The sequence below is a fragment of the Ambystoma mexicanum genome, chromosome 12 (genome assembly GCF_040938575.1).
Source record: "Ambystoma mexicanum isolate Mex_15411 chromosome 12, UKY_AmexF1_1, whole genome shotgun sequence".
Lineage (NCBI taxonomy): Eukaryota > Metazoa > Chordata > Amphibia > Caudata > Ambystomatidae > Ambystoma > Ambystoma mexicanum.
In genome coordinates this window covers 801623117-801638424 of record NC_090936.1, presented here as the reverse complement: position 1 = coordinate 801638424, position 15308 = coordinate 801623117, and the positions used below count along the sequence as shown (strand labels likewise).

The 15308-nt window shown below is 62.9% G+C and overlaps 1 protein-coding gene across 3 annotated transcripts in view; it reads left to right on the top strand.

Moving 5' to 3' along the window:
- PPFIA2 (PTPRF interacting protein alpha 2) overlaps positions 1-15308 on the top strand; it is a 2558488-nt gene that overhangs the window by 2420304 nt on the left and 122876 nt on the right. The gene's annotated exons all lie outside the window — the stretch shown is intronic.

Below are 15308 nucleotides of genomic sequence, written 5' to 3'. Positions count from 1 at the left end.
TGCGATTGACTGCGCCAGGCACGTGCGCTAAAACCGATTTCCGCGCACAGCGTATTCATGGATTTCAGGCTCCCAAACCAGCCGTGGCGCAGAGTATCGCAGCGACCCTGCAGCAGCGCCAGTAACGCCCCCAAGAACGCCCTCGCGCAAGGAAAAGCCATCAAAATCGCTAAATCATCGCAAAGGGCAGCGCTAACCCTGGACCAGTCCACAGGGCTGCCAAACAAGGAACGCAAAGCGGGTAACGTGCATATCAGGGGTACGCGTGAAGTTTTACACGCGATTAGCCAGGGCACGTGTATCACAGGGGTACGCAGGAATTATCACACGCGATTTGGCTGGGTACGTATATTACAGGGGTGCGCGGGAATTATCACACGCGATTTGGCTGGGTACGTGTATTCCAGGGGTGCGCGGGAATTATCACACGCGATTTGGCTGGGTAGGTGTATTACAGGGGTACACGGGAAGTTCTACACGCGATTCGGCTGGGTACGTGTATTCCAGGGGTGCGCGGGAATTATCACACGCGATTTGGCTGGGTACGTATATTACAGGGGTGCGCGGGAATTATCACACGCGATTTGGCTGGGTACGTGTATTCCAGGGGTGCGCGGGAATTATCACACGCGATTTGGCTGGGTAGGTGTATTACAGGGGTACACGGGAAGTTCTACACGCGATTCGGCTGGGTACGTGTATTACAGGGGTGCGCGGGAATTCTCACATGCGATTTGGCCAGGTACGTGTATTACAGGGGTGCGTGGGAATTATCACACGCACTTTGGCTGGGTAGGTGTATTACAGGGGTGCGTGGGAAGTTCTACACGCGATTGGCCAGGGTACGTGTATTACAGGGGTATGTGGGAATTATCACACGCGATTTGGCTGGGTACGTGTATTACAGGGGTACACGGGAAGTTCTACATGCGATTCGGCTGGGTACGTGTATTACAGGGGTGCGCGGGAATTTTCACATGCGATTTGGCCAGGTACGTGTATTACAGGGGTGCGTGGGAATTATCACACGCGATTTGGCTTGGTACGTGTATTACAGGGGTGTGCGGGAATTATCACACGCAATTAGGCTGGGTGGGTCCTCACAGGTGTTCCCTGTACACCCTCCACAGCCCCTGCAGGCAGCCCACAAAACAGGGGACTACCCTGCACACCTGCTCATGTCCCCCTGCACCCCCACACCCCAGCAGTGCAGGGGCAGCCTCCACCAGGCCCCCACTCATGTCACCCACCACCCCCACCGCCCAGCCACCAGGGTCACCCTCCACCAGGCCCCCACTCATGTCTCCCACCACCCCCACCCCCCAGCAGTGCAGGGGCAGCCTCCACCAGGCCCCCACTCATGTCCCCTATCACCCCCACCCCCCCGCCACCAGGGGCACCCTCCACCAGGCCCCCACTCATGTCTCCCACCACCCCCACCCCCCAGCAGTGCAGGGGCAGCCTCCACCAGGCCCCCACTCATGTCACCCACCACCCCCACCCCCCCGCCACCAGGGGCACCCTCCACCAGGCCCCCACTCATGTCTCCCACCACCCCCACCCCCCAGCAGTGCAGGGGCAGCCTCCACCAGGCCCCCACTCATGTCTTCCACCACCCCCACCCCCCAGCAGTGCAGGGGCAGCCTCCACCAGGCCCCCACTCATGTCCCCTATCACCCCCACCCCCCCGCCACCAGGGGCACCCTCCACCAGGCCCCCACTCATGTCTCCCACCACCCCCACCCCCCAGCAGTGCAGGGGCAGCCTCCACCAGGCCCCCACTCATGTCCCCTATCACCCCCACCCCCCGCCACCAGGGGCACCCTCCACCAGGCCCCCACTCATGTCTCCCACCACCCCCACCCCCCAGCAGTGCAGGGGCAGCCTCCACCAGGCCCCCACTCATGTCACCCACCACCCCCACCCCCCCGCCACCAGGGGCACCCTCCACCAGGCCCCCACTCATGTCTCCCACCACCCCCACCCCCCAGCAGTGCAGGGGCAGCCTCCACCAGGCCCCCACTCATGTCTTCCACCACCCCCACCCCCCAGCAGTGCAGGGGCAGCCTCCACCAGGCCCCCACTCATGTCCCCTATCACCCCCACCCCCCCGCCACCAGGGGCACCCTCCACCAGGCCCCCACTCATGTCTCCCACCACCCCCACCCCCCAGCAGTGCAGGGGCAGCCTCCACCAGGCCCCCACTCATGTCACCCACCACCCCCACCCCCCAGCCACCAGGGGCACCCTCCACCAGGCCCCCACTCATGTCTCCCACCACCCCCACCCCCCAGCAGTGCAGGGGCACCCTCCACCAGGCCCCCACTCATGTCTCCCACCACCCCCACCCCCCAGCAGTGCAGGGGCACCCTCCACCAGGCCCCCACTCATGTCTCCCACCACCCCCACCCCAAGCAGTGCAGGGGCACCCTCCACCAGGCCCCCACTCATGTCACCCACCACCCCCACCCCCCAGCCACCAGGGGCACCCTCCACCAGGCCCCCACTCATGTCTCCCACCACCCCCACCCCCCAGAAGTGCAGGGGCACCCTCCACCAGGCCCCCACTCATGTCTCCCACCACCCCCACCCCCCAGCAGTGCAGGGGCAGCCTCCACCAGGCCCCCACTCATGTCTTCCACCACCCCCACCCCCCAGCAGTGCAGGGCAGCCTCCACCAGGCCCCCACTCATGTCCCCTATCACCCCCACCCCCCCGCCACCAGGGGCACCCTCCACCAGGCCCCCACTCATGTCTCCCACCACCCCCACCCCCAAGCAGTGCAGGGGCAGCCTCCACCAGGCCCCCACTCATGTCACCCACCACCCCCACCCCCCAGCCACCAGGGGCACCCTCCACCAGGCCCCCACTCATGTCTCCCACCACCCCCACCCCCCAGCAGTGCAGGGGCACCCTCCACCAGGCCCCCACTCATGTCTCCCACCACCCCCACCCCCCAGCAGTGCAGGGGCACCCTCCACCAGGCCCCCACTCATGTCTCCCACCACCCCCACCCCCCAGCAGTGCAGGGGCACCCTCCACCAGGCCCCCACTCATGTCACCCACCACCCCCACCCCCCAGCCACCAGGGGCACCCTCCACCAGGCCCCCACTCATGTCTCCCACCACCCCCACCCACCAGCAGTGCAGGGGCACCCTCCACCAGGCCCCCACTCATGTCTCCCACCACCCCCACCCCCCAGCAGTGCAGGGGCAGCCTCCACCAGGCCCCCACTCATGTCCCCTATCACCCCCACCCCCCAGCAATGCAGGGGCACCCTCCACCAGGCCCCCACTCATGTCACCCACCACCCCCACCCCCCCGCCACCAGGGGCACCCTCCACCAGGCCCCCACTCATGTCTCCCACCACCCCCACCCCCCAGCAGTGCAGGGGCAGCCTCCACCAGGCCCCCACTCATGTCTCCCACCACCCCCACCCCCCAGCAGTGCAGGGGCACCCTCCACCAGGCCCCCACTCATGTCTCCCACCACCCCCACCCCCCAGCAGTGCAGGGGCAGCCTCCACCAGGCCCCCACTCATGTCTCCCACCACCCCCACCCCCCAGCAGTGCAGGGGCACCCTCCACCAGGCCCCCACTCATGTCTCCCACCACCCCCACCCCCCAGCAGTGCAGGGGCACCCTCCACCAGGCCCCCACTCATGTCCCCTATCACCCCCACCCCCCAGCAGTGCAGGGGCAGCCTCCACCAGGCCCCCACTCATGTCTCCCACCACCCCCACCCCCCAGCAGTGCAGGGGCAGCCTCCACCAGGCCCCCACTCATGTCTCCCACCACCCCCACCCCCCAGCAGTGCAGGGGCAGCCTCCACCAGGCCCCCACTCATGTCTCCCACCACCCCCACCCCCCAGCAGTGCAGGGGCACCCTCCACCAGGCCCCCACTCATGTCTCCCACCACCCCCACCCACCAGCAGTGCAGGGGCACCCTCCACCAGGCCCCCACTCATGTCCCCTATCACCCCCACCCCCCAGCAGTGCAGGGGCACCCTCCACCAGGCCCCCACTCATGTCTCCCACCACCCCCACCCCCCAGCCACCAGGGTCACCCTCCACCAGGCCCCCACTCATGTCTCCCACCACCCCCACCCCCCAGCAGTGCAGGGGCAGCCTCCACCAGGCCCCCACTCATGTCCCCTATCACCCCCACCCCTCCGCCACCAGGGGCACCCTCCACCAGGCCCCCACTCATGTCTCCCACCACCCCCACCCCCCAGCCACCAGGGTCACCCTCCACCAGGCCCCCACTCATGTCTTCCACCACCCCCACCCCCCAGCAGTGCAGGGGCAGCCTCCACCAGGCCCCCACTCATGTCCCCTATCACCCCCACCCCCCCGCCACCAGGGGCACCCTCCACCAGGCCCCCACTCATGTCACCCACCACCCCCACCCCCCAGCAGTGCAGGGGCACCCTCCACCAGGCCCCCACTCATGTCTCCCACCACCCCCACCCCCCAGCAGTGCAGGGGCACCCTCCACCAGGCCCCCACTCATGTCTCCCACCACCCCCACCCCCCTGCCACCATGTGCAGCCCCCACCAGGTCCTCACAATGTGCGTAATGGTCAGCCTCCACAGCCAAAAAGCCCTACCAAGTAACCCATTCACCCACATGGAAATGGAAATCACATGTTACACCCCCAATGTTCATGAAGCAAATGAACCCATGTCCGTCACACACATATTTTCCAATTGAATGGGAAAACACACAACATGACATGCATGAAACCAATGAGATGAAACCACACAGTGAACAATGTAAAAAAAAATGTATTAGAAAAAAATACGAATGCTAAAGAAAGAAAACTAACTACAATGTAAATGTGAAAAAAGAAGCTGCATGTCCGCATAAAAACACAAAACTAGAAAATCTAATCCAAAAAATTTTGTCCAAAGTGAAATGTCAAAACTCTCCGTGCAACAAAGAACTATGTACAAAAATAACAAGGGTCCATCATCACAACAGAACTAAGGAAACCTCCTAAAAAACCTACCTAAATATCAACTATATACAAAAAGTGGAGCAGTGTCCGTCGACTCCAAATCATAAGAAAAAACAAAGGAAACCTAAAACTAAAGAACTATATACAAAGGCGGCAGGCAAGTCCAGCGGCTCACTCTGTGGTGTTCCGGGCCAGGGCATCATCGAACTCCTGTTCGATGTCCCGGAGGCGGTCCAGTTCCATGGCCCCGAGGGTCCGCAGGGATGACGCCGTGTCCTCCTCCAACCCCCTGCGGATTGCCTCGAGGCACTCGGCCCGCCTCAGGGCCCTCCGCATGGAGTTCTCCGCCCTGACCATTGTGAGCCGCGCCTCTTCCGCCCGCCGCCGCTCCGCACCTATGGCGTGGCCCAACCGCTGCCACACGGAAGACACTCTCTGTCCTGGGTCCTCCTGCCCTCTGGCCGATGCCTGCCCCTCCGATGTCGAAGGCCCCGAGCCTTCATGGCTCCCACCATCTTGCTGCTGCTGCTGCTCTGCCTCTGCCCGTGCACTGCCTCCTGCTGCCTGCACATCCTCCGCCGGCTGGGGTGCAGTTGTTGATGTGGCCACCCCTGCTGGACGTCCGACTCCCGACTGTGGCAGGGATGCCTCCTCCACCAGCCTGGCCGCACTGTCAGAGGCAGCTCCACAGGGCACCCAGGTGACTGATGGGTGGGAAGATGGCACAGAGGACGACTGGCGCGTAGGGGGTCCAGTTCAGGAGGTGGTCGGAACAAGCCCCATCAGACGGAGGAATCCGGTCTGGGTGACCTGTCCCAGCAGGCTGACGTGGTCAACGAGCCATTCGAGATGACGTGCAGTCTCTCCATGAAAAGACTGCAGGTCACCTCGCATGGCCCGTTGACGCAACGCCACACCAGGCAGGACAGGCTCAACCCGGACCTGGATAGCCACGTCCGCAGGCAGAGGAAGGCCAGTTGACGTCAGCTCATCCCCTGCCTGAAAACGGGTCTGGACGTAGGCATCCCTGCTGGTGCAAGATGATGCAGGGACAGGATCGGGGACAGGATTGCACACAGGCACCTCCGCGGCCGCCTGTGCTGCCTCCTGTCCCTGGTCCTGCACTGCACCACTAGCACCAGTGGGATCCCCACCTCCAGACCCCGTCTCTGGTGCTTGCACGGCCTCCTCCTCCACCAGACCCCCCACCAACCTGGATGACTCTGTGCCATCTTCCCCTGTTGGGCCCTGTGGGGTCCCAGCTGCCCCTTCTGCTGCCGAGGAGTCCAACTGCAACCTCCGCCTCTTGGACCTCCCCCCGGCAGCTGCGGCCTGGGACGCGGCACCGGACTCCTCACTCCCCGACGAGATGACAACACGGGAGGGGAGCCGGGCCTTGCGTCTCCGGCTGGCGGTCGGATCCCCGCCGCTGTGCTCCACAGCACCTTCTCCGCCCTCTTCATCAGTTGACGCTGCAGACAGGGAGAAACAAAACACAGGCATCAGGGCACTGTACAATGGACACATACACGCACGACAGTTGCACATGAGTGGCATTGGCAAACCTCAGACATGTCATCACAATCCCCAACACACATGTCATTGCAACTGGCACACATGAGCCATACCACAGCCATATCGCAACTGCCACCACCATCCCTACACATACAACAGCATCAGCAGCCAAAGGGGAGCCATACATCACATGCAACACAGGAAGTGCACCACACATGTACACACACCACCACACTTGCATGCATGTCTACACCTCTGCCAAGTGTCGCACTGTTCAGACGGGCATCCATGTCACATCTGCCAATCAGGCTTCCACATACCGCTGTCACATGCATCCATGTAGCATCACTGTTGCACCTTTGACAAATACACACACATGCACATGTACACAGTGCTCATACATGCAGCCGAAAATAACATACATGCCTGACATCACGGACATGTCTACTTACATACACATTCATCCAAACATGTGTGCACGCACAACTGCATTTGCCATGCAAGCCCACACACACAAGCACCATCCATGTCTCACACATTACAGCCCTCGCATGTGTCAGCCCCACGGCCCTGTACACCCCCACCCATACTCCACCCCATACAAACAGATGTGCAACCGGCACAATGGGGAATGATCACCACACGCCCTGCTCACAACCAGGATGCATGTACACTCACCGCTCGACTCCAGACGGCTCTGCTTCTCTAGGACCTGGACGTGGAGCGCTGGGGATATGCGTTCCAGGACCCCCATCTGTTCTTCCGACAAGTGGCCCCGGCGCCCCTTGGCATCCGCTGCCTTCAAGAGGCGCCGGGCCTTGTTCAGGGTCCTGGACCTGAAGTCCTCCCAGCGCTTCCTGACATGTTGTAAGTCCCGGACTGCCACCCCTCCGCGTTGATGGCAGTCACGATGTCTGTCCAGATCCGAGTCCGTCCTTCCTTGTCGGCGCGGGAACTTCCAAAGAGGGCATCATACTGCCCCAGGACTTGCTCCACCAGGACACCAACTTCGGTGGCACTGAAGCTGGTGCCCCTCTGCCTCTCTGGCCGGGGGTTGTCAGTGGTCACAGATGGTGTTAGCCCCGACATGACAACCCCAGAGGCAGGAGTGGGTGGGCAACTGGGTCCTGGGGCTGGGCTGTGGAGCGATGGAATTCCAGTCGGGAGTCTTCTGTTCCAGCAGGGGTGGTCACAGCAACAGCACCCCTGGCTGATGTGCAGGCAGCAAATGGCAGTGCACGTGGGCAGCAGGCAGTCAGGCAGAAGCAGATAGCAGGTGGGAGCGTGCTCGGGGCTCTGGGGGGGCAGTAATTCGGCCTTCTGGGCAGGAGCGTGGTCTCCCGTGTGCTCACGCGTGGCCAGCTTGGTACGGAGTGAATTGGCACGTGAAAATCCTGCACGTCAGCGTGAAAACCGAGGAAAGGCCCTTAGCGCGTAAGCGCGTCAGCACGCATACGCGATTCCATTGGACCAAAGGCCCTCAGCGCGTAAGCGCGTCTGTGACGTGACCCGCACGGGTGTTTCCCACACAGCACGTGATGACAGAGCACACGTGGAAAGACTGCACGTCAGAGTCTCATCGCGTGTAATTGGACAAAAGTGCGTGTACACGCGATTGGCCTATGTACGTGTATATGAGGTGTGCGCGGACACTTACACACGCAAGTACGTCAGCGCACCTGTATCCCGGTGTACGGCCATTTCCACCAATCACACGCAATGAGACTCTGACATGCAGTCTTTCCACGTGTGCTCTGTCATCACGTGCTGTGTGGGAAACACCCGTGCGGGTCACGTCACAGACGCGCTTACGCGCTGAGGGCCTTTGGTCCAATGGAATCGCGTATGCGTGCTGACGCGCTTACGCGCTAAGGGCCTTTCCTCGGTTTTCACGCTGACGTGCAGGATTTTCACATGCCAATTCACTCCGTACCAAGCTGGCCACGCGTGAGCACACGGGAGACCACGCTCCTGCCCAGAAGGCCGAATTACTGCCCCCCAGAGCCCCGAGCACGCTCCCACCTGCTATCTGCTGCTGCCTGACTGCCTGCTGCCCACGTGCACTGCCATTTGCTGCCTGCACATCAGCCAGGGGTGCTGTTGCTGTGACCACCCCTGCTGGAACAGAAGACTCCCGACTGGAATTCCATCGCTCCACAGCCCAGCCCCAGGACCCAGTTGCCCACCCACTCCTGCCTCTGGGGTTGTCATGTCGGGGCTAACACCATCTGTGACCACTGACAACCCCCGGCCAGAGAGGCAGAGGGGCACCTGCTTCAGTGCCACCGAAGTTGGTGTCCTGGTGGAGCAAGTCCTGGGGCAGTATGATGCCCTCTTTGGAAGTTCCCGCGCCGACAAGGAAGGACGGACTCGGATCTGGACAGACATCGTGACTGCCATCAACGCGGAGGGGGTGGCAGTCCGGGACTTACAACATGTCAGGAAGCGCTGGGAGGACTTCAGGTCCAGGACCCTGAACAAGGCCCGGCGCCTCTTGAAGGCAGCGGATGCCAAGGGGCGCCGGGGCCACTTGTCGGAAGAACAGATGGGGGTCCTGGAACGCATATCCCCAGCGCTCCACGTCCAGGTCCTAGAGAAGCAGAGCCGTCTGGAGTCGAGCGGTGAGTGTACATGCATCCTGGTTGTGAGCAGGGCGTGTGGTGATCATTCCCCATTGTGCCGGTTGCACATCTGTTTGTATGGGGTGGAGTATGGGTGGGGGTGTACAGGGCCGTGGGGCTGACACATGCGAGGGCTGTAATGTGTGAGACATGGATGGTGCTTGTGTGTGTGGGCTTGCATGGCAAATGCAGTTGTGCGTGCACACATGTTTGGATGAATGTGTATGTAAGTAGACATGTCCGTGATGTCAGGCATGTATGTTGTTTTCGGCTGCATGTATGAGCACTGTGTACATGTGCATGTGTGTGTATTTGTCAAAGGTGCAACAGTGATGCTACATGGATGCATGTGACAGCGGTATGTGGAAGCCTGATTGGCAGATGTGACATGGATGCCCGTCTGAACAGTGCGACACTTGGCAGAGGTGTAGACATGCATGCAAGTGTGGTGGTGTGTGTACATGTGTGGTGCACTTCCTGTGTTGCATGTGATGTATGGCTCCCCTTTGGCTGCTGATGCTGTTGTATGTGTAGGGATGGTGGTGGCAGTTGCGATATGGCTGTGGTATGGCTCATGTGTGCCAGTTGCAATGACATGTGTGTTGGGGATTGTGATGACATGTCTGAGGTTTGCCAATGCCACTCATGTGCAACTGTCGTGCGTGTATGTGTCCATTGTACAGTGCCCTGATGCCTGTGTTTTGTTTCTCCCTGTCTGCAGCGTCAACTGATGAAGAGGGCGGAGAAGGTGCTGTGGAGCACAGCGGCGGGGATCCGACCGCCAGCCGGAGACGCAAGGCCCGGCTCCCCTCCCGTGTTGTCATCTCGTCGGGGAGTGAGGAGTCCGGTGCCGCGTCCCAGGCCGCAGCTGCCGGGGGGAGGTCCAAGAGGCGGAGGTTGCAGTTGGACTCCTCGGCAGCAGAAGGGGCAGCTGGGACCCCACAGGGCCCAACAGGGGAAGATGGCACAGAGTCATCCAGGTTGGTGGGGGGTTTGGTGGAGGAGGGGGCCGCGCAAGCACCAGAGACAGGGTCTGGAGGTGGGGATCCCACTGGTGCTAGTGGTGCAGTGCAGGACCAGGGACAGGAGGCAGCACAGGCGGCCGCGGAGGTGCCTGTGTGCAATCCTGTCCCCGATCCTGTCCCTGCATCATCTTGCACCAGCAGGGATGCCTACGTCCAGACCCGTTTTCAGGCAGGGGATGAGCTGACGTCAACTGGCCTTCCTCTGCCTGCGGACGTGGCCATCCAGGACCGGGTTGAGCCTGTCCTGGCTGGTGTGGCGTTGCGTCAACGGGCCATGCGAGGTGACCTGCAGTCTTTTCATGGAGAGACTGCACGTCATCTCGAATGGCTCGTTGACCACGTCAGCCTGCTGGGACAGGTCACCCAGGCCGGATTCCGCTGTCTGATGGGGCTTGCTCCGACCCCCTCCTCAACTGGACCCCCTACGCGCCAGTCGTCCTCTGTGCCATCTTCCCACCCATCAGTCACCTGGGTGCCCTGTGGAGCTGCCTCTGACAGTGCGGCCAGGCTGGTGGAGGAGGCATCCCTGCCACAGTCGGGAGTCGGACGTCCAGCAGGGGTGGCCACATCAACAGGTGCACCCCAGCCGGCGGAGGATGTGCAGGCAGCAGGAGGCAGTGCACGGGCAGAGGCAGAGCAGCAGCAGCAGCAAGATGGTGGGAGCCATGAAGGCTCGGGGCCTTCGACATCGGAGGGGCAGGCATCGGCCGGAGGGCAGGAGGACCCAGGACAGAGAGTGTCTTCCGTGTGGCAGCGGTTGGGCCACGCCATAGGTGCGGAGCGGCGGCGGGCGGAAGAGGCGCGGCTCACAATGGTCAGGGCGGAGAACTCCATGCGGAGGGCCCTGAGGCGGGCCGAGTGCCTCGAGGCAATCCGCAGGGGGTTGGAGGAGGACACGGCGTCGTCCCTGCGGACCCTCGGGGCCATGGAACTGGACCGCCTCCGGGACATCGAACAGGAGTTCGATGATGCCCTGGCCCGGAACACCACAGAGTGAGCCGCTGGACTTGCCCCGCCGCCTTTGTATATAGTTCTTTAGTTTTAGGTTTCCTTTCGTTCTTATTATTATTTGGAGTCGACGGACACTGCTCCACTTTTTGTATATAGTTGATATTTAGGTAGGTTTTTTAGGAGGTTTCCTTAGTTCAGTTGTGATGATGGACCCTTGTTATTTTTGTACATAGTTCTTTGTTGCATGGAGAGTTTTTACATTTCACTTTGGACATAATTTTTTTGATTTGATTTTCTAGTTTTGTGTTTTTATGCGGACATGCAGCTTATTTTTTCACATTTACATTGTAGTTAGTTTTCTTTCTTTGGCATTTGTATTTTTTTTCAATACATTTTTTTCTCCATTGTTCACTGTGTGGTTTCATCTCATTGGTTTCATGCATGTCATGTTGTGTGTTTTCCCATTCAATTTGAAAATATGTGTGTGACGGACATGGGTTCATTTGCTTCATGTACATTGGGGGTGTAACATGTGATTTCCATTTCCATGTGGGTGAATGGGTTACTTGGTAGTTCTTTTTGGCTGTGGAGGCTGACTATTACGCACATGATTGGGGATTGTGAGGACCTGGTGGGGGCTGCACATGGTGGCAGGGGGGTGGGGGTGCAGGGGGACATGAGTGGGGGCCTGGTGGAGGTTGAGCCTGCACTGCTGTGGGGTGGGGGTGGTGGGAGACATGAGTGGGGGCCTGGTGGAGGGTGCCCCTGGTGGCTGGGGGGTGGGGGTGGTGGGTGACATGAGTGGGGGCCTGGTGGAGGCTGCCCCTGCACTGCTGGGGGGTGGGGGTGGTGGGAGACATGAGTGGGGGCCTGGTGGAGGGTGCCCCTGGTGGCGGGGGGGTGGGGGTGATAGGGGACATGAGTGGGGGCCTGGTGGAGGCTGCCCCTGCACTGCTGGGGGGTGGGGGTGGTGGGAGACATGAGTTGGACATGGGTGGGGGCCTACTGGCAGGTGCCCCACAGTGCTGGGGGGTGGGGGTGGTGGGGGACATGAGTTGGACATGGGTGGGGGCCTGCTGGCAGGTGCCCCACAGTGCTGGGGGGTGGGGGTGGTGGGAGACATGAGTGGGGCCCTGGTGGAGGGTGACCCTGGTGGCTGGGGGGTGGGGGTGGTGGGAGACATGAGTTGGACATGGGTGGGGGCCTACTGGCAGGTGCCCCACAGTGCTGGGGGGTGGGGGTGGTGGGAGACATGAGTGGGGCTCTGGTGGAGTGTGACCCTGCACTGCTGGGGGGTGGGGGTGGTGGGAGACATGAGTGGGGCCCTGGTGGAGGGTGACCCTGGTGGCTGGGGGGTGGGGGTGGTGGGAGACATGAGTTGGACATGGGTGGGGGCCTACTGGCAGGTGCCCCACAGTGCTGGGGGGTGGGGGTGGTGGGGGACATGAGTGGGGCCCTGGTGGAGTGTGACCCTGCACTGCTGGGGGTGGGGGTGGTGGGAGACATGAGTGGGGCCCTGGTGGAGGGTGACCCTGGTGGCTGGGGGGTGGGGGTGGTGGGAGACATGAGTTGGACATGGGTGGGGGCCTACTGGCAGGTGCCCCACAGTGCTGGGGGGTGGGGGTGGTGGGAGACATGAGTGGGGCCCTGGTGGAGTGTGACCCTGCACTGCTGGGGGGTGGGGGTGGTGGGAGACATGAGTGGGGCCCTGGTGGAGGGTGACCCTGGTGGCTGGGGGGTGGGGGTGGTGGGAGACATGAGTTGGACATGGGTGGGGGCCTACTGGCAGGTGCCCCACAGTGCTGGGGGGTGGGGGTGGTGGGGGACATGAGTTGGACATGGGTGGGGGCCTGCTGGCAGGTGCCCCACAGTGCTGGGGGGTGGGGGTGGTGGGAGACATGAGTGGGGCCCTGGTGGAGGGTGACCCTGGTGGCTGGGGGGTGGGGGTGGTGGGAGACATGAGTTGGACATGGGTGGGGGCCTACTGGCAGGTGCCCCACAGTGCTGGGGGGTGTGGGTGGTGGGGGACATGAGTTGGACATGGGTGGGGGCCTGCTGGCAGGTGCCCCACAGTGCTGGGGGGTGGGGGTGGTGGGAGACATGAGTGGGACCCTGGTGGAGTGTGACCCTGCACTGCTGGGGGGTGGGGGTGGTGGGAGACATGAGTGGGGCCCTGGTGGAGGGTGACCCTGGTGGCTGGGGGGTGGGGGTGGTGGGAGACATGAGTTGGACATGGGTGGGGGCCTACTGGCAGGTGCCCCACAGTGCTGGGGGGTGGGGGTGGTGGGGGACATGAGTTGGACATGGGTGGGGGCCTGCTGGCAGGTGCCCCACAGTGCTGGGGGGTGGGGGTGGTGGGAGACATGAGTGGGGCCCTGGTGGAGTGTGACCCAGCACTGCTGGGGGGTGGGGGTGGTGGGAGACATGAGTGGGGCCCTGGTGGAGGGTGACCCTGGTGGCTGGGGGGTGGGGGTGGTGGGAGACATGAGTGGGGGCCTGGTGGAGGGTGCCCCTGGTGGCTGGGGGGTGGGGGTGGTGGGAGACATGAGTGGGGGCCTGGTGGAGGGTGCCCCTGGTGGCGGGGGGGTGGGGGTGATAGGGGACATGAGTGGGGGCCTGGTGGAGGCTGCCCCTGCACTGCTGGGGGGTGGGGGTGGTGGGAGACATGAGTGGGGGCCTGGTGGAGGCTGCCCCTGCACTGCTGGGGTGTGGGGGTGGTGGGAGACATGAGTGGGGGCCTGGTGGAGGGTGCCCCTGGTGGCGGGGGGGTGGGGGTGATAGGGGACATGAGTGGGGGCCTGGTGGAGGCTGCCCCAGCACTGCTGGGGGGTGGGGGTGGTGGGAGACATGAGTTGGACATGGGTGGGGGCCTGCTGGCAGGTGCCCCACAGTGCTGGGGGGTGGGGGTGGTGGGAGACATGAGTGGGGCCCTGGTGGAGGGTGACCCTGGTGGCTGGGGGGTGGGGGTGGTGGGAGACATGAGTTGGACATGGGTGGGGGCCTACTGGCAGGTGCCCCACAGTGCTGGGGGGTGGGGGTGGTGGGTGACATGAGTTGGACATGGGTGGGGGCCTGCTGGCAGGTGCCCCACAGTGCTGGGGGGTGGGGGTGGTGGGAGACATGAGTTGGACATGGGTGGGGGCCTGCTGGCAGGTGCCCCACAGTGCTGGGGGGTGGGGGTGGTGGGAGACATGAGTGGGGCCCTGGTGGAGGGTGACCCTGCACTGCTGGGGTGTGGGGGTGGTGGGAGACATGAGTGGGGCCCTGGTGGAGGGTGACCCTGGTGGCTGGGGGGTGGGGGTGGTGGGAGACATGAGTTGGACATGGGTGGGGGCCTACTGGCAGGTGCCCCACAGTGCTGGGGGGTGGGGGTGGTGGGGGACATGAGTTGGACATGGGTGGGGGCCTGCTGGCAGGTGCCCCACAGTGCTGGGGGGTGGGGGTGGTGGGAGACATGAGTGGGGCCCTGGTGGAGTGTGACCCTGCACTGCTGGGGGGTGGGGGTGGTGGGAGACATGAGTGGGGCCCTGGTGGAGGGTGACCCTGGTGGCTGGGGGGTGGGGGTGGTGGGAGACATGAGTTGGACATGGGTGGGGGCCTACTGGCAGGTGCCCCACAGTGCTGGGGTGTGGGGGTGGTGGGAGACATGAGTTGGACATGGGTGGGGGCCTGCAGGCAGGTGCCCCACAGTGCTGGGGGGTGGGGGTGGTGGGAGACATGAGTGGGGCCCTGGTGGAGGGTGACCCTGGTGGCTGGGGGGTGGGGGTGGTGGGAGACATGAGTTGGACATGGGTGGGGGCCTACTGGCAGGTGCCCCACAGTGCTGGGGGGTGGGGGTGGTGGGGGACATGAGTTGGACATGGGTGGGGGACTGCTGGCATGTGCCCCACAGTGCTGGGGGGTGGGGGTGCAAGGGGACATGTGTTGGTGTTCATTAGTTCAAGGAGACATGTGCCTTTGCTGGGGGGCATGCCCATGTTGGGTGGGCTGACTGCGGGACATGACCAGGGATGCAGGGTTGTCCCCTGTGGTGTGGGCTGCCTGCAGGGGCCGTGGAGGGTGTACAGGGTACACCTGGGAGGACCCACACTGTCAAATCACATGTGGGACTCCCCGGCACCCCTGACATACACGTACCGTGCAGAAATCGCGTGTAAAACTTCCCGCGCACCCCTGAAATACACGCGCCCAGGCTATTCGCGTGTGGAACTTCCCGCGCACCCCTGAAATACA